The sequence below is a fragment of the Procambarus clarkii genome, chromosome 26 (genome assembly GCF_040958095.1).
Source record: "Procambarus clarkii isolate CNS0578487 chromosome 26, FALCON_Pclarkii_2.0, whole genome shotgun sequence".
Classification (NCBI taxonomy): domain Eukaryota; kingdom Metazoa; phylum Arthropoda; class Malacostraca; order Decapoda; family Cambaridae; genus Procambarus; species Procambarus clarkii.
The window spans coordinates 35,412,390-35,437,407 of NC_091175.1; the positions used below are offsets into that span (position 1 = coordinate 35,412,390).

Sequence of the window (25,018 nt, forward strand, 5' to 3'; positions counted from 1 at the left end):
CATGCTCAATGTTAATAATCATAATATAATGACAAAAATAATAATAATAATAATAATAATAATAATAATAATAATAATAATAACAATAACAATAATAGTAGGATGAAAATCCACACTTGTATATTTGTGAAATTTATGTAAGGAATTTACATCAAGTCTTTTGCACTCTCCTGTGATCAACCAGGCTGTGACTCATACATCAGGTTGCGAGCAGCTGCATCCAACAGCCTGGTTGATCAGTCAAGCAACAAGGAGGCCTGGTCAACAACCAGGCCGTGGAGATGCTAAGCCCTGGAAGCACCTCAAGGTAAGGTAGGTAACCTCTTGAGAGCTTTGTCAAGGTCTGAGTGTGTGATTAGGAGGAGACTTGCATCTCAACATCTAATGAACTCATCACTCACTTCCCCAATATTAGTACTTAAGACATGCAACTTCACCAGTGCAATAATGTCTTAATTCAATACATACAACTTCACCAGTGTAATAATTTTCATCAATTTACATGTAGTTATTATGTTAAATTCAAATTTTCTACAATGTACCTCTTAATTTATCTTATCTAAAATAAAATGTTTATTCAGGTAAGGTACATACATACAAGAGATTTTACATAATTTGATCAATATATAGATGGAGCTAGTACATACAATGCCTAAAACCACTATTACGCAAAGCGTTTCGGGCAGGAAAAACATTAATGACTAATGACTATGACTAATGACTAATCTGTTAGATTAAGGACCTGCCCAAAATGCTATGCATGTTAGTGGCTTTGCAAGACTGTAAAAACACCCTCTACAAATAGATGTAGATAAAATAAGTGCTTGGAGGCATCTTGTGACAAAAATAATTCAATGTGAATCAATGTCATTTTAAGGAATGTGGAATCAGAGAAAATAGACCACACACAACTTATAAATTATGTGGGAAGGAATTAAAGAACTCTAATAAAGAACAAGATCTAGGGATGGTTTTGGATAGTAAACTGTCACAGGAAGAAGACATAAAGAACATTGTGCAAAGAGTGAATGCATGGTTTTCCAACTTCAGACTTGCTTTTAACTACTGTACATGAATGGGGAAATACTAAAAAAACTGTTCATTACTTTTGTGAAACCAAAACTGGAATATGCAGCAGTTGTATGGTGCCAATATCTCAAGAAGCACAACAATAAACTGTAAAAGCTGCAAAGGCATACTACAAAATGGCTTCTAGAACTGAAAAACAAGTTATGGGGCTAGGCTAGAGGTGTTAAATATGCCATAGCTAGAAAAATAGAAGAAAAAGAGGTGACATTATGACCACTTACAAAATAATAACAGGAATTGACCAAATTGACAAAGAGGAATTCCTGAAACCAGCAATTTCAAGAACAAGAGGACACAAATTTAAGCTAAGGAAAAAAAAGTGACCCCCAAAAATATTAGAATTTTGAATACTCATGGCTTCGTTTTGCATCTTTTCCAGCCCTCCAAGCATTCTCTCAGGCACTAGAGCAAGCATGGGTGCAGCATAATCAATCAGAGACCTAATATATGAGAGATACATCATTTTGACAATTCTCACATTTGCACCAAGCTTGGATGGTAGCCTGCCACAGCCTTGAGAGCACGGAGCCTCTCTCTACATTAGCGACCCAGTCTGGCTACAACACTGCGGTACAGTGGAACTTCAAGACCAAGGTATTTGTATCTGGTTACATAGTTGAGCAGAGAGCCATCATGCAACTGCATTTTGCGAACGGCCCCATCTCGTCTGGGTGGGCGTCGGTTCAGGATCTTTGTTTCTCTACTGAGATTGCCAAGCCTAGTTCCTGACATGTGTGCAATACAGAGTTCAGAACATTTTAGGTGTTGGTATACCCATTGGTGTGGATCAGTATATCATCCGCATAGCTAATGATGTGTTCGCTGGGTCTTTTAGTTACTGAGTTTAAAAGTGCATTGATTAACACATTGAACAGAATAGGGGGTATAGGTGTTTTGTTAGTTGTCTCTTCAGAGGTTGCATGGCGTTTCACTTTCCTTCTTATGATGTCTTCAACGAAACTATTTGAGAAGCCGATGTTGACTAGGACCTGCCTTACCCTACAGAGTTCTTCATCGAGTTGCTTACATCCTGAGCTGTGGCTGAGGGCACGGTCGAAATAAGCGTTAACAACACTCTTTTTGTGCCTGTCCAGGCAGTCACTGTTGGCATTCAGGCACATTCCTATGTTTGTTTCCTTAGTGTAGACTGCAGTGTGGAAACCGCTCCTTTCCATGACTGTTACATCTAGAAAGGGCAGCTTCCCATCCTTCTCCACCTCGTAAGTGAAACGCAACTCAGAATTCTGCTCAAATGCCTCCTTTAGTTCCTGCAGATGTCTGACATCAGGTACCTGTGTAAAAATGTCGTCAACATACTTGCAGTATATGGCCGGTTTCAAGTTCATGTCGACTAAGACCTTTTGCTCGATGGTACCCATGTAAAAGTTTGCAAACAGGACACCTAGGGGAGAACCCATGGCGACCCCATCTACTTGCTTATACATGTGCCCATCCGGGCTCAAGAAGGGTGCTTCTTTAGTACAAGCTTGGAGTACTTTCCTTAGAATGTTTTCTGGTGCCAATCACCGGGAAGCAGTCAAGTCACGTAAATACAGAGACCTTGAGCACCACTACAATTTTGTCCCCATTGCCTCAGAGACACTTGGTGCATGGGGTAAAAGTGCTGCTAGCTTTTTGAAGGAGTTGGGGTCTAAGCTAATCGAAACAACTAGAGACCCTAGCGCTGCCAGTTTTCTTTTTCAGCGCCTTAGTGTGGCAATCCAGAGAGGAAATGCTCACTGCATCCATGGTTTCTGCCCGCCATCTGAGGAGCTGGAGGAGCTATACAACTTGTGACAAGCAGCCTTGTACCATGCATGTAATCAATATTGTAACTTTTTTGTGTAATGACATTTTCAAATAAAGTTACATAAATATACACAAATACCAAAAGAACAGGGGTGGTTATCTTGAGGTTATCTTGAGATGATTTCGGGGCTTTAGTTTCCCCACGGCCCGGTCCTCGACCAGGCCTCCACCCCTAGGAAGCAGCCCGTGACAGCTGACTATTACCCAGGTACCTATATTACTGCTAGGTAACAGGGGCATAGGGTGAAAGAAACTCTGCCCATTGTTTCTCGCCGGTGCCCGGGATCGAACCTGGGACCACAGGATCACAAGTCCAGCGTGCTTTCCGCTCGGCCGACCGACTCCCGACTCTAGCTCAGGGTCTCTAGTATGCCAGAGAACTGCACAATTGATGGCAACTTTCAGACATTACACACATTGGAGATGTTAGCTACAGAAAGCCACAAGGGCCCCCCCCCCCAGAAATATAGCCACATAATCACAGAAAACATGTAATATTTGATACAAATGCTTCTTATTAACAATCTTCCTAAATTTTTCAGTGTTTGTGACCTGGTTTCTTTCACAAGCTGGTAAAATAAACTTGCATCTTATTTGTAAAGACACCTAACCAAAAAATACTAATCCTGTTGTGTTCTAAAATTACTTAAAATAATATGAATGAATGAATGAATACTAACAAATAAAATTGATAAAGTATTGGATGTGAATGAACTTTTTAATTGATGGCCAATGCATCTTACTGAGCCTCCATACTTAACTGGTTCTGCAAATCTGAGAGTTTCTTCTTAAGAGCTGCAATCCCCATCATTGCAATATTCTCTGGCTTAAGAGCTCCTGCACTCTCAATATTGTAATAGTACTTGTTGGGTTTGGCTGTTGGATCAAACTCTGCCTGGGGTGTATTTTCATCGAAGTGTAACAAACTAGGCTGTTGTAAGAATTATCCAGAGTGGTTTATCGACAAAAGAGAATGGGAAGCTGAGCCGCATGGTGACCTGACCCCCAGGGGAATTCGCGGTGGAAATAACCGACGCTTTGTTCATAGCTGCGTATAATGAATCATCCTATAGTATTCAGTAATTTAGAGAAAATTAGCCTTTATTCATTTTGCATTAAAATTGTATTGTATAATAGTACTGGATACAATATCAAGAGTATTCTAATTATTGAGTTTAAGTCACCATCAGTGACGTCACGAATCAGATCTAACTTTTAAGGCGGAGTGACCGGCGGTCATAGGTCAGCAGGGTTGACATGTCTAATATTTCTCAAAGTTTTAATAACCATTTTTGTGATCGGGAACAGCTTTGCCGTTAGATGTTTGTGTAATCTAATTAAAGTAAAATAATTCAACCAGTCTGGATCAATTCAGTATAAACAGAGGATAATTGTTATAACTTAACCTTGCTAAAGTAACTGGGTAAGCGATGCGGAACAATACAATGTTCTAGTCTGGGCGAGATCAGACGAGGACAAATCAGTGTGGTCACGGAAGCAGCTGGGAGAGGTCAAACATCTTACCTCTCCCCGAGACCAGCCCAACATCTTAGCTGGAAAATATAGAGGTATAGTTGCTATGGTTATGTATAGAAATAGTCTCATTTGCCAGTCAGGTCAAGTAGGGAGTGTTAAAGTGATAGGGAGTGAACATATTTAGATTTTGTTTTAGTTTTCTTTTAATAAATTAAATTTGTTATTAATTTGCATTTTATTGTTTCCATTTGGTTATGTGTATACTTGTCCTGGTCACGTGGTCCACACGAGGCAGAGTTGGATTGGGCGCCGATTCTAACATCGAATCATTCCCGTGTAATTAATTCCACACTCAAGTTTCCGAGGTTATAAACTACTAGTGGGGATCAAGCCCCAAGGTTGATTAATTAGCGTGATCGATCCAGACCTCGATCATTGCTCTGTGTTACTGGTCTGGTGGTGGCAGCAGAGGTGACTCTAGGGTTTTGCTCAGAGCTTAGGTCACGTCATACTGGGTGTAGAATCCTAAGTCGGTCAATCGTCTTAGGACCACGTGGCGTGGAGTTGGCTTTGGTAAAAGTTTTGGAGTCCCTTGGTAGAGAATAAAAAGTAAGAATACGGGTAGAGGGAGTAGAAGGAAGAGAAGTAAAGAGAGAGGAACCTTAACCCGTGTTACAATGGTGCACAGCGGTGGTTTCAACAATTTTGTTTGAAATTGTTGAAAGGCTCACGCGTCTAGCCGTTCGAACACGTGCGCGGATGCTAAGGAGACAGCCGCGGGCCAGGATTAGCAGTGCGCCCCACAAGTGCATTTGAGTGGGGATTGGCGAATCTTGGGTCATGCGGGCTGATATGATTAAGGTTTAGTTAGTAAGATTAGGCTGTTAAAATAGATTTATTGAAAAGGAGACCGCTCCGAGTTGATTGGACTGGGTACCATACTCGACCCATTGCGATTAATTCAGAGGTGTTGGGAGCCACCATACTCTCAACAGCAGTTCCTTGAGGGCTGTCGGGGGCGGATATATCTGTGGGACGCCAGTAGATAGTCCGAGGGCGTTATTAGACGACCCAAACCGCTAGGAAAAACGGAAATCCGTGAAGGGCGTTGCGGCCTCCGAGGGACGGACTAGTAACCTACCTAGCAGCGATTCAACAACTAAGTGATCGCACACTTAGTGGAGGTTGAGTCGTCCCTAGTCATAATTGTTGCTGAAAGCTGCGTGTCGCTCTGTTGGAACCTAGAGGGTTCCAACAGACCTAACGTACCACACCTAGCCCCTAGGCTAGGTGTGGTACGGCGAGCCGGTAGGAGCAATTATAAGATTAAGTCGAGTGCATTTTTGAATTAAGTATACTTCAATTTATAAAGTAAATTCCGTTTATTTTCGTTGTTCTAGAGATTAATTTTTTTTCCCTTACATTCAATCCCCGGTTAAAAATTTTTTTTTTTTTTTTATCAAAGTGTTTAGCATTTTCTTGCATATTAGGCTAAGTGCGTACATTAAGTTTTGCAATTCCCTGTTGTATTAGTCTAAGTCAGAGGTGTTGTTACTAGAGTGTAGTTAATCCTCTGGACTTAGGGCTATATGGGGGTCACGATAGATAAGTGAAGGAGTTTAAGGGATAGTAAGTTGCGTGTAAATGCTTAATAGAATCCGTGGAATATTTCTAAGTATTTTGGGATAAGTTTTCGGCTAAGTCAATGTCGGAAAGTCGTTAACTGTAATTAATTTGTATTCGTGGGTCACGTGTATGATCTGGGTATCATTAGGATTCCCCAGTCGATGCGCGTGATATTTTCTAGTTTTTACCAGTAAGACGGTAAAATTGTGTTTGTAGACTTAGAATTCTGTTTTCAGTAGAAACGTAGGTGGAAAATTTTCTAAGTCCAGCTTGGGCTAGAATCTGACTTTTTGGCGGAAATTCTAATTTTCAGGTTTCGTGTATATCCTAGGGTCAGTATTACTCTCTAGTGCGCGCAAGGGACGTAATTCTGTTCGTAAAGCATTAAACAGTGATAATTACATTTTTGCCGAATTTAGTTATTTTTCGAGAAAATCGTGTTGTAATTTTGTCAGAGTCCATTTGAGGTGAAAATCTCGGATTTTGACGAAAATTCGAATTAGTGAGTGTCGAAACCGCCCGAAGTGTCAGTATTGTTCTGTATACAACGTCAGTAGTAAATAATAACGTATTTATATCTGGAAACGAGAAACCCAAATTTTTGTGAATTAAAGGAGTTTTGTGATATTTGGGGTGATAGAAATTTTTTTTCACTCGGAGTCAGAAAAATTGGCAGAGTCCAGCAATGGAGTAAAAACGCAGTTTTTGATAAAAATTCAATTTTTGATAAGCATATATAGGTCCTGGGTGTCTATATTAATCGCTAGAGCGGTTTATTAACGTAAAACTAGTTATTTTCCTTCAGAACAAAAATTTTGATTTTTCAGCGTTTAAGCGAAAAAGCGCGGGACTTAGTTTTTCAGCGCAGCTGGTCCCGCTCCATCAGTCATCAGTGGCCACGCTGCTCACTTCAAGCGCGCTTAGCATTCGAGTACAGTAAATATTCTTTATTAATCCATCACGAGTGCTGCGCGTTAGTTGCGTTATCATTTAAATTGTTTTATATAAATTAGATTCCTTAATTTTTTTAACGTAAAGGACTTAGGTTTCAGCAATAGAACTGCGGGATATTTCACGGTCAGACACGAGTGCGGGGCAGACACTCATTCATTGGATTCACTTCAGCGATTCTCTCGATAAATCGTTGTATTTCCTATTTTGGGGATTTAGTAGTTGTTTCTTGGAAAAAGAGTTGCGATTTTTTTTTTTTTTATTATTTGTGTAAGATCACGGTTGTAGTGAGTCCGGGTCGAGGGTGTACTATAGGGTAGTTTAGAAGAGACGTGGCACACCAGGAATCACAGAAAATGTTTAACCCAGATAATGACCAGTCAGTGGGGACCAGTGGGAGTGGAAGTGGAAGTGTAGAGGACAGCACCTCTTCCGACACCACTGGGGACCACCTAGGTACACCTCATCCGTCACTACAACAACCCCAACCCCATCCTCAATTCCCATACCAACCCTATCCTCAGTTCCCATACCAACCCTTCCCCCAACCCAAGGCCACTCCATACCCATTCCAACCCCAGGCCACCCCATACCCATACCCATACCCATTCCAACCCCAGGCCACCCCATACCCATACCCATTCCAACCCCAGGCCACCCCATACCCATACCCATTCCAACCCCAGGCCACCCCATACCCACCCGAACCTCAATCCACACCCCAGCCTGAGGTCACCCACACCATACCTCAACCCCAACCTCCATCCACACCCCAACCCCAGGCCACCCACACCATACCTCAACCCCAACCCCAGGCCGCCACAGCCTTAGACAGGCAGATGCGCACGGAGACGCCGGGCACTCAGTTGTCGCCATACGTAGAGGCGTTAAGTAAAGGCGAGGGAGCCAAGCCGAGGAACTGTGGCGCGGGTTCATCAGGCGGGAAGCAGCCCTCAGCTGCAAGTTCGAGCCACCCTGCGCGGGGTAACAACAGAGATCCGCGGAGGTGTTACTCCTGCTGGAAGCGCGGGCATATACAGAGGGATTGCGAAGTCACTCCTACGAAAGCATGAAAGCAGGCTCCTAGTGATGGCAGGCCTACTTTTGAGATGAAAGTGGAAGGTGTGAGATTGACAGCTTTTGTTGATACAGGAAGCCAGGCAACGGTAATTAAAAAGTCAGCCTTCAGCAATTTTAAGAATGCACGTCTTCAACGTTGCGCAAAGACATTAACAACAGTCAATGGAGAAAAGATTGAGATCGTAGGTCAAGGTACAGTTAATTTTGAGATTGATGGGGAATTGCAGCCTCACACATGTACGATCGTAGAGAACCTTGATTTTCCTGGTCACATCTTAATGGGAACTGATTTTCTGTCGCGATTTAATTATTCCTTGTCTGCTCAAAAAGGGGCTAGGAACTGCAGGTTGCAGTTGGGACAGACTTCCTACCCAGTGGAGATGATCGACCATCCCCCAGTTGTAGCTTCAATTAAGAGGAAGCTGAAATATAATGCGCACTATCCAAAATTGATTTTTAAGTCTCTTCCAGACACAGTTAAGAGATCATGCGCATTGCATGCATTGACCAAACAGAGTTGCCCACCACATTCTGTTAAATTTATTAAAGTAGCCGTGGGACGTCACATACAACCAGGTACCACCCTTCAGGTGGCTGGGAGATGTGATAGTTTATTAATTCCTCATCACTTAGTTGTAGTGCTCGATAAAGGTGCACTCATTCCAGTTGTCAATCTTTCACATAAGACTTTTCGCTTCAGGGCAGGTGATAGGGTATCTCAGGGAACCATGGTGGAGGACACAGAAATCTTTCACCATGAGTCAGCTGAGACGCCAGCCGTCACTGCACAATGTAGTGCACTGAATATGTTGAACACTAAAACACCATCCAAAGTACAATACGAAACGAGAAATGTTGCACAGAATGTAGAGGAAGTGGAAAAATTAATTTCAGCACTTGATTTGCAACATGTTGCACAGGCAGATAGGAAGGCACTGAGAGGAGTTTTACGAAAATTCCCGAAATTGTTTGCGACAGAGGATGACCAGATTGGTCTCCTTGATAAGATCGAGCACACCATTCCAACTGGTGACCATTTGCCTGTGTACACGAGACAGTGGAGGTTGCCGGAACAGGCAAAGAACATTATCAGGGAGGAGTGCCAGAAAATGTTGAGACAGGGCGTGATAGAGCCTAGTACGTCACCATGGCTCTCTCCTGTTGTGCTAGTTCGGAAACCGGACGGTAGTTATCGTTTCTGTGTTGACTACCGGAAGGTGAACGAACTAACTAAGGGTGATGTGTATCCGTTGCCCCGAATACAGGAGATAATAGATCAATTTGGTGCTGCTAAGTATTTCTCAACTCTTGACGCAAAATCGGCGTATTGGGCGATTCCGGTGGCAGAACAGGATAGGGAAAAAACAGCATTCTCGGATGGTAGGCACACTTATCAATTCCGTAGGATGCCGTTTGGTTTGAAGACAGCGCCCTCGTCGTTTCAGAGGGCCATCAACTTTATCCTTAGTCCGGTACTGGGTAGGCATTCTTTAGCGTACCTGGATGATGTTGTGATATATTCCAGGACGTTTGAGGAACACCTACAGGACTTGACTGAGACTTTGAAGTTGTTAGATCAGGCAGGTTTCAGGCTGAATGTTCAGAAGTGCACCCTGGCGGCTCAGAAATTCAAATTTCTGGGGTTCCAGGTGTGCCCAGACGGTATCCGACCTGACCCAGATTCTTGCCGCGCCATTGCTGACATGCCTACTCCAAGGACAGCAAAGGACGTGCGTAGGTTTTTGGGGGCGGCCGGATATTTTCGTCGTCACATTGAAGGTTTCGCTGGCATTTCAGCACCCCTGACTGATCTGACAAAGAAAAATGCGAAGTTTGTGTGGAAATCAGAACATGACGAGGCCTATCGCAAACTGAAAGACCAACTAATCACGACACCGGTATTGGCTATTCCTGATTTTGATAAAGAGTGGGAAGTGCACACTGACGCCAGCGGTATAGCTATTGGCGGGTGCTTAATTCAGCGAGACGCAGATAATTTACCCCATCCAGTAGCCTATTTCAGTAGGAAGGTCAAAGGACCTGAAGTTCGCTATTCAGCTACGGATCGGGAGGCACTGGCAGTAGTAGAATCAGTTAGGTATTTCGAACCTTACCTATTTCAGCGGCATTTTGTAATCTACACAGACCATCGAGCGTTAACACACATATTTAAAAAGCGAACGAAATGCCCACGAATGTCACGCTGGTCTCACGAACTTTCGGCCCACTCATTCCAGATCTTGTACAAGCCTGGTCCAGCACATGTTGTGCCAGACACGCTAAGTAGAAATATAGCGGCAATGCAGATTAATGAAAATATTGAAACCATTCCATCGGATAAAATGAGAGAATACCAGATGAACGAGCCGAGATGGAAAGAGATTATTGAGTATTTAGAGGGAGGAAAATACCCCAAAAAGAAAAAGAACTTACCTATACATGATTTTGAGATGAAACAGGGCGTCCTGTATTATGTTAATAGCCAGAATGATAGGGCAGTATTTCAGCTAGTTATTCCGGACGCGTTGCGGTCATCAGCGTTAAAGCTTGCGCATGCTTCAAAAATTGCAGGGCATCCGGGGATCTTTAAAACGCACTTAAAAGCAAAGTCTCTATTTTATTTTCCAGGATTACTTTCTGAGGTAATCAATTTCGTGAAGTCGTGCCCTCGTTGCCAGAGGAGGAAAGGTACCCTTAAGGTACAAGCCCCACTTCAGGAATTTCCTGAAATTCGTGAACCGTTAGATCGTGTGGGGGCCGATCTGATTGATTTACACCACAGTTATTCAGGTAACAGATATGTGTTGGTACTAGTTGACCATCTGTCTAGATACACTACACTAGTTGCATTACCTCAGGATTCTCGTACGGTTGCAGATGCGTTCTTGCGTAGGTTCGTTACTGTATTCGGACCTCCTAAAGTTTTAGTCTCTGACCGGGGTCAAGAATTCAATGGGAATATATTTAGAGAAGTTTGTAAGATTTTAGAGACAACTTCGGCTTTTACAACAGCCTACCACCCACAAGCAAACGGAATGATGGAACGGACTAATCGTTCAGTCAAGGATATGCTTGCAATCCTTGCTGAACATGATGCAAACACCTGGGATGAACACCTACCCTATGTTCAGTTCGCCTTGAATACTGCCATCCACCAATCAATTAACACCCAACCACTTCATTTGTTTACTGGTAATTCATGCAATTTCCCCTCAGGTCTGCTTAACAGACATAATGTTGCATACGGGGAGGACTATCCTTCAGAGGTCCTTGGAAAAATGAGAAATGCATGGAATATTGCAGCTGAAGCGTCCAAGAAGGCACGGACTCGGTATGCTCATTTTTATGACAAGAAAGTGCGCCCTCTTGAGTTGAAGGAAGGAAGCCTCGTATTGAGAGTGAATGAGGCTGCGCCCGCCAATCAGAGCAGGAAACTAGCTCCGAGGTGGCGAGGACCATATAGAGTAATTAAAAGGGCGGGGCCAGTTAATCTTGTTATAAAAGGAGTGTTCGAGGACCAGGTGGAAAGGACAATTTATGTGAATAAATTGAAACATTATCATGCTAGAGAGGAATTAGAACTGCCTTCAGCGGGTCTAGTTCCTGACTCAGCAGTGCTGACTCATGGCTTCACCGACGAGTCAGAAGATGAGGATGACCCTCTGTCATCGCTCATCAGTAGTCAGGTGCAGTCTCGCCACCCTATGGTGACGAGATCTCGCGCTATACAGTACAGTAACTTCCTTGGTTAGTATAATTTAGTATTCATTAGATTTTCCTGTAAAGGCAATGAGAGGTACTATGTCTATACTTGACTCAGGTAGCAACTTTTACCGTGCTCTGGGGTTCCACCTCCACCTAACCCAGAGTATATCTATGCTTCCGCTGTGTTGTGTCTGTCTGTTCCCAGGTCTGATTGGTACACCGACCCAGTTGTTCCAGCCACACGTGAACCCTTGTCTGTAAAGACCGAGGGGGGAGGCACGTTACACAAAGCCCTCCCCCCACCAGACCCAGTAACCCATACATCAGTTACTTTGGGGATGAGTGACTGTCCAAGAGTCACCCGGCCGACGCCTCACGTCACTAACGAGGTTGTCAGGGCCAGCGAGCTGTCCACATTATAGCAGTCACCGGAGGTGCCATACAACGCCGGGGTAGCTGTCTCGAGATCACCACTACCCACCTGCTGCGTCATCAAGACTGCAGCCATTCCAGCAGTGTTGGAGGAGAGGTCAAGAAATGGTAAGCACGTAGCAGTACTCAAGAATTTCGCCGGAAGATTAATGATTACGTCATCTGAAGTAACAAGAAAGCAGAAGTAAGGCGGTCACAGGTGGAAGGCACGGTTTCCCTACAGAGTACCGGGACTCGCCAATAGAAGGTCGCAAAATTGTCTCCTTTGGCCTAAAGTCGGCGGTACGAGGGTATACACAGTTGGTGTTTACGGCCTAGTAACCTGGTGACATCAAGAAACGCCTGAGATGACGTGAGCAATGATGGAAGACGAGATTCACCTGTTCTGCAAACAAGCAACCCGCCTCTACGACCTTCTGACACCACTCCTGCTAAGAGACACTGTTGGTACATCCAGTTCTGCTCTGCTGTGGTCATCTGCGACGTCAAGTTTAACATCAAGACTGCCGTGTAAACTGTGATTGATATGAAGGCGTGTGGACTGTCGAGAGCAAGATTAATGGCCGAAGTAACAGTATTCTACAGCTGTCACTTGGCACTCCGCTCTACTACACTCTGTCGTCATTCAGGAGTACCGGATGGGAGTACAAGAGGACCAGGTATTGATGTCTACACATGGGGAGAAGCAAGATCGACACCGTCATCGTCAGCGACTACATTCAGCATCCAGCAGCATCGATTTTTTTTTTCTCGTTTCCTCAATATGAACAATTGATACAAACAACAAAGTTGGCTCTGAACATCTGTGTAAAGAACATCTGGACACTTTTGTTTAAATGTTGAAAAACAGATTTAGAATCAATACTTTATAAATGTTGAAAAACAGATTTAAAATAATAATTGGTAATATATGAATTTTACTCTATAAATTGGTCAGTAATCAAAATCGAAGCCCCTGTGTAATTGTCTCAGCCCAGAACAAACGGTTATGGAAAATTATGTTGTGCTATTTTTTTTCAGAATGTTTGAACACAGGAGAGGCGGACCAATATAAACATTGACACTTCTAGTGAGTGAGAACACTTGGCTGTACAGTCAGCTGAAGCCTGTGATATAGTATAGGAATTTTTTTTATATTTTTAGATACATGTAATAAACGTTAGGTGTGTTCCTTAACATGTCAAGGTTGACATTGATGGGGAGTGGGTAGTACACGGATGGGTACCTGATAGTTCCGTAGTACGCTCCCGGATGACTGAAAGTTCAGTCTGATGATATAACTTTAATGTTTGTTTGAGCACGGTGTGGCCGGCTCTAGAGGACACATGGACTTGGCTAGTGAAGAGCCAAGAGAGTTTAATAGCTAGTCGTTGATGATAGAGTAGGGACTTGTTATTTAGCTATGTCAGTAAGGATAGGATGTATGTTTCCTGATATTGGAGGATTGCTGTCAGTTGACAGCTGAGAAAAATTTGAACATGTTTATTATGATGGACTATTATTTGTCAAATTTTATTAGTTAGGTTAGCTTTTGTTTGTGGCATGAGTTGAATTGTGGGTTTGGATACTAAACCTCGTGAATTTTAACAAATTAACAAGGTTTACTAAGTGCTTGTGCGGGGGGGTTGTAACAAACTAGGCTGTTGTAAGAATTATCCAGAGTGGTTTATCGACAAAAGAGAATGGGAAGCTGAGCCGCATGGTGACCTGACCCCCAGGGGAATTCGCGGTGGAAATAACCGACGCTTTGTTCATAGCTGCGTATAATGAATCATCCTATAGTATTCAGTAATTTAGAGAAAATTAGCCTTTATTCATTTTGCATTAAAATTGTATTGTATAATAGTACTGGATACAATATCAAGAGTATTCTAATTATTGAGTTTAAGTCACCATCAGTGACGTCACGAATCAGATCTAACTTTTAAGGCGGAGTGACCGGCGGTCATAGGTCAGCAGGGTTGACATGTCTAATATTTCTCAAAGTTTTAATAACCATTTTTGTGATCGGGAACAGCTTTGCCGTTAGATGTTTGTGTAATCTAATTAAAGTAAAATAATTCAACCAGTCTGGATCAATTCAGTATAAACAGAGGATAATTGTTATAACTTAACCTTGCTAAAGTAACTGGGTAAGCGATGCGGAACAATACAATGTTCTAGTCTGGGCGAGATCAGACGAGGACAAATCAGTGTGGTCACGGAAGCAGCTGGGAGAGGTCAAACATCTTACCTCTCCCCGAGACCAGCCCAACATCTTAGCTGGAAAATATAGAGGTATAGTTGCTATGGTTATGTATAGAAATAGTCTCATTTGCCAGTCAGGTCAAGTAGGGAGTGTTAAAGTGATAGGGAGTGAACATATTTAGATTTTGTTTTAGTTTTCTTTTAATAAATTAAATTTGTTATTAATTTGCATTTTATTGTTTCCATTTGGTTATGTGTATACTTGTCCTGGTCACGTGGTCCACACGAGGCAGAGTTGGATTGGGCGCCGATTCTAACATCGAATCATTCCCGTGTAATTAATTCCACACTCAAGTTTCCGAGGTTATAAACTAGAGTATTCTAGAGTAAACTGTTGAGTATTCACTCTTGGGCCATTCTTCTGGCTTTGGGAGAAGCGTATGCCTCTGAGCGTTGTCTGGGTCGTAGTCAAAGGCTACACTGATTGTGGGGTTCCACTTTGCATGCTCCTTGCCAAATCCTTTAACAGCATAAGCTCGGAGTCTTAATGACTGACCTTTGCGAAGCTTAACTATAAGAATATAATGGCGTGAGGTGACTGGTATTACTCTGGCATCTGATGACTTGAGATCTGCCGTGGTGATTTGACGTGTATGGTCATCCTGACACTTGACATCTAAAGTAAACACTACTGAACATTATGGGCAATAGTCTGTGCATAAGCAGTCCCTTGGGCCTTTCGGCCCAAGGGACTGCTTATGCACAGACTATTGGTGGGTGTTTTATATCGTCTGCGTCGTTACGACAGGGTACCTACGTTAAAGTATAAAATCAGACCCAATTAAATACAAATGAGGTATAACGCCTTGCCGAACGTGGTGTTCGTAAGTTGTGAAAACTGCACTCTCAATCGGAAGCTCGTAGAAGTACGGATGCTTGCAAAATTGATCGATTGTTGTCGGGCCTGTTCGGAACACCTTCTCTTAGCTGGTTAATGTGGCGAGTGTGTTCCTTCTTCCAGTGACGCATGCGCACTTGCGCTTATGCTGAAACTCTGGGTTAAATTTGTAATATTTCAAACAAAGTCCCGAAAGAATGGAGACTTGGATGACGCATATTTACGTCATAATATGGGGTCTTATAAGATAGTAAATGATATTCTGGAGTGCAATTCAATTAATTTAGATGATGTTAAACGCACGAGAATATTAAGAGTGGAAATGAAGTTTATCGTTTCATGTACTGGAACAGCTGATCGAGACTGTATAAATTATTTCCAGAAAACGAACATATATACTATCAAAAGAAAGTAAATCTATTATTAATAAATTATTCTTAATAAAGAAAGGTAAATGAGGCTGGATACAATTCGATCCATTAATATGTAGAAATTATCCCTGTGGTAGGCTGGCTGACTCAACACGGCCATGATTCTAGGGGGAAATAAGGCAGTACTATGCCTTAATTAAATGAATTTAATTTCACTACACTACTGGGTTAGTAGAGTTAGTAAAGTATAATGAATGGTATCAGAATTTCATCTTAACGTACTACGTGTTATTATTTGGGCAAGGGCTCCAGATTTAAAAAAAAAAACATTAAATGAAAACTAGTTCGATTTCAATCAAACTTTTTTGACTAGTTGTATATGAAAAGGGTTTCATCTGGTCCAAGTCTCAGCATCGCAGAATAAATAGGAAGGGAGAAAAAAAATAGTGAAGTAGGCGTCAAAATTATTCCAAAATGGCCAAAAACGATTATCAAACACAAGTGTCAACTGAAATGATATCTATGACTTTCGGCTATCACAATAGCATATATTAAAATAATATTATAATTAGTTTTATTTGAAAAATAATTAAGTTAAAAAAATTGATATATATTTTTTTAAATTCTTTTTATCGGACGATTTGCATTAAATTTTTACACCTGACTGCACATAAGCCTATCTGTAAGGGTGCCAATTTTGGAGAAAACTGGTTGATGTCAACCTCAGCCACAGATGGCAGCACCTTAGACTTTATTGTTTTCTTATTTATTTTCAATATTTTCAACTAACATAAACGTTCAAATAACTCTATCATTTTTTATTCAATTTACATGAAACTTATACCTTATATGTAAAGTTTATGTTTCTAAAATCTCTAGGTAGCGTTTTTTCCTAAGTTTGTTTATTGCTTTTATAATAGCAATAAACATGACTTATTTGCATAATTTTTTGGGGAAACTTTGAATATTTGTATTAGGAAAACTAAAGATGTTTTGGAAACTCCCAACCTCCGGATCCTTTATTATATGCTAATGTATCAGAAAAGTGTTATAGAATGATTATATCTGAAAGGTGTGTTAGTTTATTTACACTTGTAAGTGTGTAAAATTCGTTAAAAAAAACTCCCTTTCTATTTACGCTGCAGTACTGAAACTTGGAACAATTGCAGCCCTTTTCATATACAACCAGTCACAAAATATTGGTTGACATTGAACAACTTTTATGAAACCATGCCCATGCCCCCCCTTAATTAAGTGTTGGAAATTTTCAACAGGAGCAGTGTTATGTAGTGTGGAAGAGTCACGAAAAGAGGAGAGACGAGCAGTGTCGAAAGCCATGTGAAATTCGACATTACTCTGATCACTGAAAGATAAGCAGACAGTAGGCATTGGTGTTGACATACTGTTAGAAGAGCATCATCAACTTACAAGGAGTTGGAAGGAATAAATTCTTAAAGAAGTTTCCTGTCTCCTTCTGGGAAAAGAAAACCCGATAAATTGAATTGAAGAATGTGAGAAAATTTGTTCTTCAACACAATCTTAAGAAACCTATGTTGATTCATGTGGCATTTGGCGGTAACAAGGGGAGACTTGTAGCCACGATAAAGCTGTTTGAAAAAAAAGTAAAGAATCGAAGAATTTAAGCAGAGTAAGCTTGGATCGCACAGTTAAGTGTCTTTAATCTTTACAAACAGTGGCATAAAGCTGGGATTCTTAACTGGGTATACCTTGGTATACCCAGTATATCTGGGTATACCTGGGTATACCCTTGGCAATATGGGAAACCAAATAATCGATGTATGAGACTTGATATCTGAATAATTAAAAAAGTAATAGATGCAAAAATATCATTAGTTGAAAATATTAGCTTGTGTATTTGTGATTTGCAGTTTTTCTATAAATAAATATAATATAATCCATAATGATTTTGTCAGCTATTCTATTTCTAGCTATCGATGAGTAAAGTAAAATCCAGCAATTGATACATTTTCGAAGCCATACTTGTACCTGATAGAGGTGATGATGATGATGATGGTGATTTCGACCATTTAGCCCAAGGGAATGGAGACATATTGGTTAATCCTTTGAGGATTTGTAATTATATTAAAAGGTTAAGAAAGCCTTTTGAAACGCATGTTCATCCATCTGCTTAGCACACAGCAACAAGCTCCTCATAGCAAAGACATATTCACTAGACCATCTCCTGAATAGTATGCTGCAATGTTAATTATTCTCTCTCGAATGCACTGACACTCCGGAGCTTGTTTTTACAATCTGCAATGCACAAAAAATCCGTGAGGGCCTTATACGTGAGCTTTCATATTTTCTTCTCCTACCATCTCCTTTAATTTTTTAAATTCATTTTAATTTATACTTTATTATACAACACGTTGTTATGACCCCAGGTAGCCTGGAGAAACGAGTCTACCTGATGAGAGTTATTCTGCTTACCTGATCAGAAATTAACCTGCCTGGTGACCATTCAGGCTTGTTCGCATTTGTGTTGCTCAAGTTCCCCCAAAGAATGAGGTGATTTGATAAAATACTAAGCCGAAGATTACCATCAGAGCGCCGTCGAGATGATGGGGTAAATAGCGTCGGCTACCATGATCTTTTGAACGGTCCTGATCGTCGGATGATTAGGGATCTGATGATTGATTAAGGGGTGTCTTTGGTGGTGACCTTCTTTCACCACCTTCTTTCAAGAAGGTCACCACCAAAGACACCTTACAAGCAGAACTTATTGCAGAAGGAGGAAAGAATCGAGGCAACTACAGAAGCACCATACTGTCCCCCGAGCTCAAAGCGGCAGCTAAGAGCCTTCGTGAGAACAAGGAGATAGTTGTCAGGAGAGGCGACAAGTAGCCAATATACGTCATTCTTAAAAAAGACGAATATCTGGTGAAAATGAACCTCATACTCTCTGACCAAACTAAATTCCAAAGGGTAACGAAGGACACTACAGCCGAATTGAAAGCAAAAGTTAACAGATTAATCGAAACTGTGAACGCCAAGAAATTCGGACTCCACCTGCCGAAGATTATTGGGGAATACAAACCTGGGTATGCGTATGGAAATGTCAAGACACACAAGCCTGGAAACCCACTTCGGCCAATCATCAGCCAGATACCCACACCCACGTACAGACTGGCAAAGCGAATCAACGGCTTGCTAACCCCTTATGTCCCTTGCGCCTTCAGCCTGAAGTCTCCAAAGGAATTTGTTGACTTACTGCAGGGAACACGGGCCGCAGGGATAAGAGCCTCGTGAGATGTAGAATCACTGTTTTCCAACGTACCTGTGGATGAAACAATCGGGATGATAGCGGAGAGAGTGTATCATGATCCGGCCTGTACTCCTCTTTACATACCAGAAAACATTCTAAGGAAACTACTCCAAGCTTGTGCTAATGAGACACTCCTCTTGAGCCAGGATGGGCACATGTATAAGCAAGTAAGTGGGGTTGCCATGGGTTCTCCCCTAGGTGTCCTGTTTGCGAACTTCTACATGGGTACCGTCGAACAGAAGGTCTTAGTCGACATGAACTTGAAACCGGCCATATACTGCAGGAATGTTGACGACATTTTTAAACAGGTACCTGATGTCAGACATCTGCAGGAGCTGAAAGAGACATTTGAACGGAATTCTGTGTTGCGTTTCACTTACGAGATGGAGAAGGATGGGAAGCTGCCCTTTCTAGATGTAACAGTCATGGAAAGGAGCGGAGGTTTCCACACTGCAGTCTACACTAAGGAAACAAACATAGGAATATGCCTCAATGCCAACAGTGTTGAAATCTAGTGTTGATTTCTAGTGAATCTAGTGACTTGCTGAAATCTAGTGTTGATTTCAGCAAGCTGTCGTACTCTTCTAATTTAATATTGTTGAAAGATGGCGAACATCTTAGAAAGTAGGTTAGCCTGGGGAGGGACAAGCATCCGGTTATGAGGTAAAGTGCATCATGAGCATCGATGTCTTCAATCCTCTCGTTCATCCTCTTCAAGTTAGTGATCTTCTTACCAAGGATCTTCTTACCTTACTTATATATATATATATATATATATATATATATATATATATATATATATATATATATATATATATATATATATATATATATAGATATAGATATAGATATAGATATACATATATATATATATATATATATATATATATATATATATATATTTATATATTTATATATATATATATATATATATATATATATATATATATATATATATATATATATATATATATATACATATATATATATATATATATTAGTATATTTTGGTAGCAGTCTTTCCTGTAGACATATATTATTAAATATGACCGAAAAAGTAAGATTAATAATTCTAACACGAATTTTCTCAATCTTTCGTACATTACGCTTCACTGTTGGAGGTAAATCAAAAATCAATTCTCCAAAATTCATTTTTATTTCTAGTCTGACGCGACACGGGCGCGTTTCGTAAAACTTATTACATTTTCAAAGACTTTAGTTCACAAATACACAACTGAATAGAACTTACGTATCTCTGATTTTATATCTACATTTGAGTGAGGTGGATGGGGTGATGTGGCATTAACACAAGACAGAACAAAATGTGGTATTAATAGGGTATTAATTTCATCAACACAAGACAGAACAAGAGTATTAATAGGGTATTAATTTCATCAACACAAGACAGAACACGAAGCAATTGATATTGAATAGAAGTGTTTGTAGAAAGCCTATTGGTCCATATTTCTTCATGCTTTTATATTGGAGCGGAGTCTTGAGGTGGGTAGAATATAGTTGTGCAATAATTGGCTGTTGATTGCTGGTGTTGACTTCTTGATGTGTAGTGCCTCGCAAACGTCAAGCCGCCTGCTATCGCTGTATCTATCGATAATTTCTGTGTTGTTTACTAGGATTTCTCTGGCGATGGTTTGGTTGTGGGAAGAGATTATATGTTCCTTAATGGAGCCCTGTTGCTTATGCATCGTTAAACGCCTAGAAAGAGATGTTGTTGTCTTGCCTATATACAGGGTTTTTTGGAGCTTACAGTCCCCAAGTGGGCATTTGAAGGCATAGACGACGTTAGTCTCTTTTAAAGCGTTCTGTTTTGTGTCTGGAGAGTTTCTCATGAGTAGGCTGGCCGTTTTTCTGGTTTTATAGTAAATCGACAGTTGTATCCTCTGATTTTTGTCTGTAGGGATAACGTTTCTATTAACAATATCTTTCAGGACCCTTTCCTCCGTTTTATGAGCTGTGGAAATGAAGTTCCTGTAAAATAGTCTAATTGGGGGTATAGGTGTTGTGTTAGTTGTCTCTTCAGAGGTTGCATGGCTTTTCATAAGAAGGAAAGTGAAAAGCCATGCAACCTCTGAAGAGACAACTAACACAACACCTATACCCCCTATTAGACTATTTTACAGGAACTTCTTTTCCACAGCTCATAAAACGGAGGAAAGGGTCCTGAAAGATATTGTTAATAGAAACGTTATCCCTACAGACAAAAATCAGAGGATACAACTGTCGATTTACTATAAAACCAGAAAAACGGCCAGCCTACTCATGAGAAACTCTCCAGACACAAAACAGAACGCTTTAAAAGAGACTAACGTCGTCTATGCCTTCAAATGCCCACTTGGGGACTGTAAGCTCCAAAAAACCCAGTATATAGGCAAGACAACAACATCTCTTTCTAGGCGTTTAACGATGCATAAGCAACAGGGCTCCATTAAGGAACATATAATCTCTTCCCACAACCAAACCATCGCCAGAGAAATCCTAGTAAACAACACAGAAATCATCGATAGATACAGCGATAGCAGGCGGCTTGACGTTTGCGAGGCACTACACATCAAGAAGTCAACACCAGCAATCAACAGCCAATTATTGCACAACTATATTCTACCCACCTCAAGACTCCGCTCCAATATAGAAGCATCAAGAAATATGGACCAATAGGCTTTCTACAAACACTTCTATTCAATATCAATTGCTTCGTGTTCTGTCTTGTGTTGATGAAATTAATACCCTATTAATACCACATTTTGTTCTGTCTTGTGTTAATGCCACATCACCCCATCCACCTCACTCAAATGTAGATATAAAATCGGAGATACGTAAGTTCTATTCAGTTGTGTATTTGTGAACTAAAGTCTTTGAAAATGTAATAAGTTTTACGAAACGCGCCCGTGTCGCGTCAGACTAGAAATAAAAATGAATTTTGGAGAATTGATTTTTGATTTACCTCCAACAGTGAAGCGTAATGTACGAAAGATTGAGAAAATTCGTGTTAGAATTATTAATCTTACTTTTTCGGTCATATATATATATATAAATATATATATATATATATATATAGATATATATAGATATAGATATATATATAGATATAAAATATATCTATATATAAATATATCTAATAAAATATAAAATATACCTCCACTACAGCACACGTGAAAGCGGTGGTGCTGCTTCTTTCAGGGAATCGCAGAAAATTATTAAATACAGAGGTCTAGCACACTGCTACAGCTTTGTTCCGATCGGCTCGGAGACCCTCGGTTCGTGGGGAAAATGTGCATTGAAGTTCCTGAAGGAATTGGGGGACAAATTGATCACCGCTACAAAAGACCAGAGAGCAAAAAGTTTCTTGTTCCAGCGCCTCAGTGTTGCGATTCAGAGGGGAAATGCCTGTTGCGTCTTGGGCACTAGTCCAACTTCAGAGGAATTCGAAGAAGTGTTTGACTTGCAACAATGATCGAACCCGTCTGTGACATTCATCAATGTTTCCCATTGTTGTGTTTTTCAAGAGATCCATAACCTTTAAGCACCTTTTTGCATTATTATTTTTGTATCAACCCATGTATATCTTGTAACCATCAAATGCATAATAAAGCACAAAAAATAAAAAAGGAAGGGGGTGGTAGGAGAAAAGCACACAGAAACTGTATTGGAGGGGATCTAAACATTCCCTCTAATGCGTTATGCGTGGTTTCCTCCGAGGCTATGGGTCCCCCTTCTTCCAGCTAGAGGTGGTACTCCCTTCCATTATATTAAAATATATATATATATATATATATATATATATATATATATATATATATATATATATATATATATATATATATATATATATATATATATATATATATATATATATATATATATTGGTGTATACTGGCAGCAGGTTTTCTTTCAAACATGTTTCATTGAATATCACCGCATATTCTGTATTTATTATTTTCTGGAACATATTTTCTGGAACATATAAGACAAGAACATATCGATGCCAACACAGAAGACAATGTCCAACATAACAGGCCAATTACACTGGATTAATCTTTGTGTTTAGATAGGAGATGCCTCGTATGGGCCAATAAGCCTTCTGCAGCCCCTATGTTTATCCCTTATGTATCCCCCCATGTTTTTCACCTTCATTGTATTATCACCTGACCTAATGCGGGTATAAAATCAACTAGTATTGTAAGATTGTTCACTTGAGAATGAACCATGGAGGTTCGAAACGTCGTGCAAATTATACAAATAAGTGTAATACACTCTATAGTAAATCACTTCTTTTCTTCACCTTAAAAGTACGAAAATGAGTTTTGGAGAACTCCTATTCCAATTAAGCCCTGATGCTAAGAAAATAGTTAGAGGGATAGAAGCCCTAAACCAGAAAATAATAAATACAGAATATGCGGTCATATTCAATGAAATATATATATATATATATATATATATATATATATATATATATATATATATATATATATATATATATATATATAGATATAGATATAGATATAGATATATATATATATATATATATATATATATATATATATATATATATATATGTATATATATATACATATATATATATATATATATATATATATATATATATATATATATATATATATATATATATATATATATATATATATATATATATATTATATTGAATACCTTGTGGATCCTCACTGAACACTTTGATATTTTCTTCTCCTACTACCTTTACCCAATTGAACCCATTGATTGGGTTCAACTCGAGGAGAATTCTACAGTCTTGAGTGACGAGTTCATTGCACATCGCATTGGTCTCATTCCTTTCACATCTGATGAGCGTGTTGAACAGATGAAAGGCCCAAGGGACTGCTTATGCACAGACTATTGCCCAGAATGTTCAGTAGTGTTTACTTTAGATGTCACGTGTCAGGATGACCATACACGTCAAATCACCACGGCAGATCTCAAGTCATCAGATGCCAGAGTAATACCAGTCACCTCACGCCACCGTGAGGATGAAGCTAGTGAATATGGTGAACCTGATGATATTCTTATAGTTAAGCTTCGCAAAGGTCAGTCATTAAGACTCCGAGCTTATGCTGTTAAAGGATTTGGCAAGGAGCATGCAAAGTAGAACCCCACAATCAGTGTAGCCTTTGACTACGACCCAGACAACGCTCAGAGGCATACGCTTCTCCCAAAGCCAGAAGAATGGCCCAAAAGTGAATACTCAACCTTCGATGAAAATACACCCCAGGCAGAGTTTGATCCAACAGCCAAACCCAACAAGTACTATTACAATATTGAGAGTGCAGGAGCTCTTAAGCCAGAGAATATTGCAATGATGGGGATTGCAGCTCTTAAGAAGAAACTCTCAGATTTGCAGAACCAGTTAAGTATGGAGGCTCAGTCAGATGCATTGGCCATCAATTAAAAAGTTCATTCACATCCAATACTTTACCAATTATATTTGTCAGTATTCATTCGTTCATTCATATTATTTTAAATAATTTTAGAACACAACAGGATTAGTATTTTTTGGTTAGGTGTCTTTACAAATAAGATGCAAGTTTATTTTACCAGCTTGTGAAAGAAATCAGGTCACAAACACTGAAAAATTTAGGAAGATTGTTAATAAGAAGCATTTGTATCAAATATTACATGTTTTCTGTGATTATGTGGCTATATTTCTGGGGGGGGCCCCCTTGTGGCTTTCTGTAGCTAACATCTCTAATGTGTGTGTAATGTCTGAAAGTTGCCATCAATTGTGCAGTTCTCTGGCATACTAGAGATCCTGACCAAGAGTCGGGAGTCGGTCGGCCGAGCGAACAACACGCTTGACTTGTGATCCTGTGGTCCCAGGTTCGATCCCGAGCACCGGCGAGAAACAGTGGGCAGAGTTTCTTTCACCCTATGCCCCTGTTACCTAGCAGTAATATAGGTACCTGGGTGAAAGTCAGCTGTCACGGGGCTGCTTCCTAGGGGTGGAGGCCTGATCGAGGACCGGGCCATGGGGAAACTAAAGCCCCGAAATCATCTCAAGATAACCTCAAGATAACCATCCTTATTCTTTTGGTATGTGTGTATATTTATGTAACTTTATTT

At 40.3% G+C, this 25,018-nt stretch overlaps 2 pseudogenes; one reads left to right on the forward strand and one right to left on the reverse strand.

Annotated features, from left to right (window-relative positions):
- Window positions 1-3,420: 3,420 nt before the first annotated feature.
- On the reverse strand, window positions 3,421-15,384 carry LOC123756951 (DNA-directed RNA polymerase II subunit RPB3 pseudogene; annotated as a pseudogene).
- An 8,231-nt stretch (window positions 15,385-23,615) lies between these two features.
- Window positions 23,616-24,584, forward strand: LOC123756952 (DNA-directed RNA polymerase II subunit RPB3-like; annotated as a pseudogene).
- Window positions 24,585-25,018: the final 434 nt, after the last annotated feature.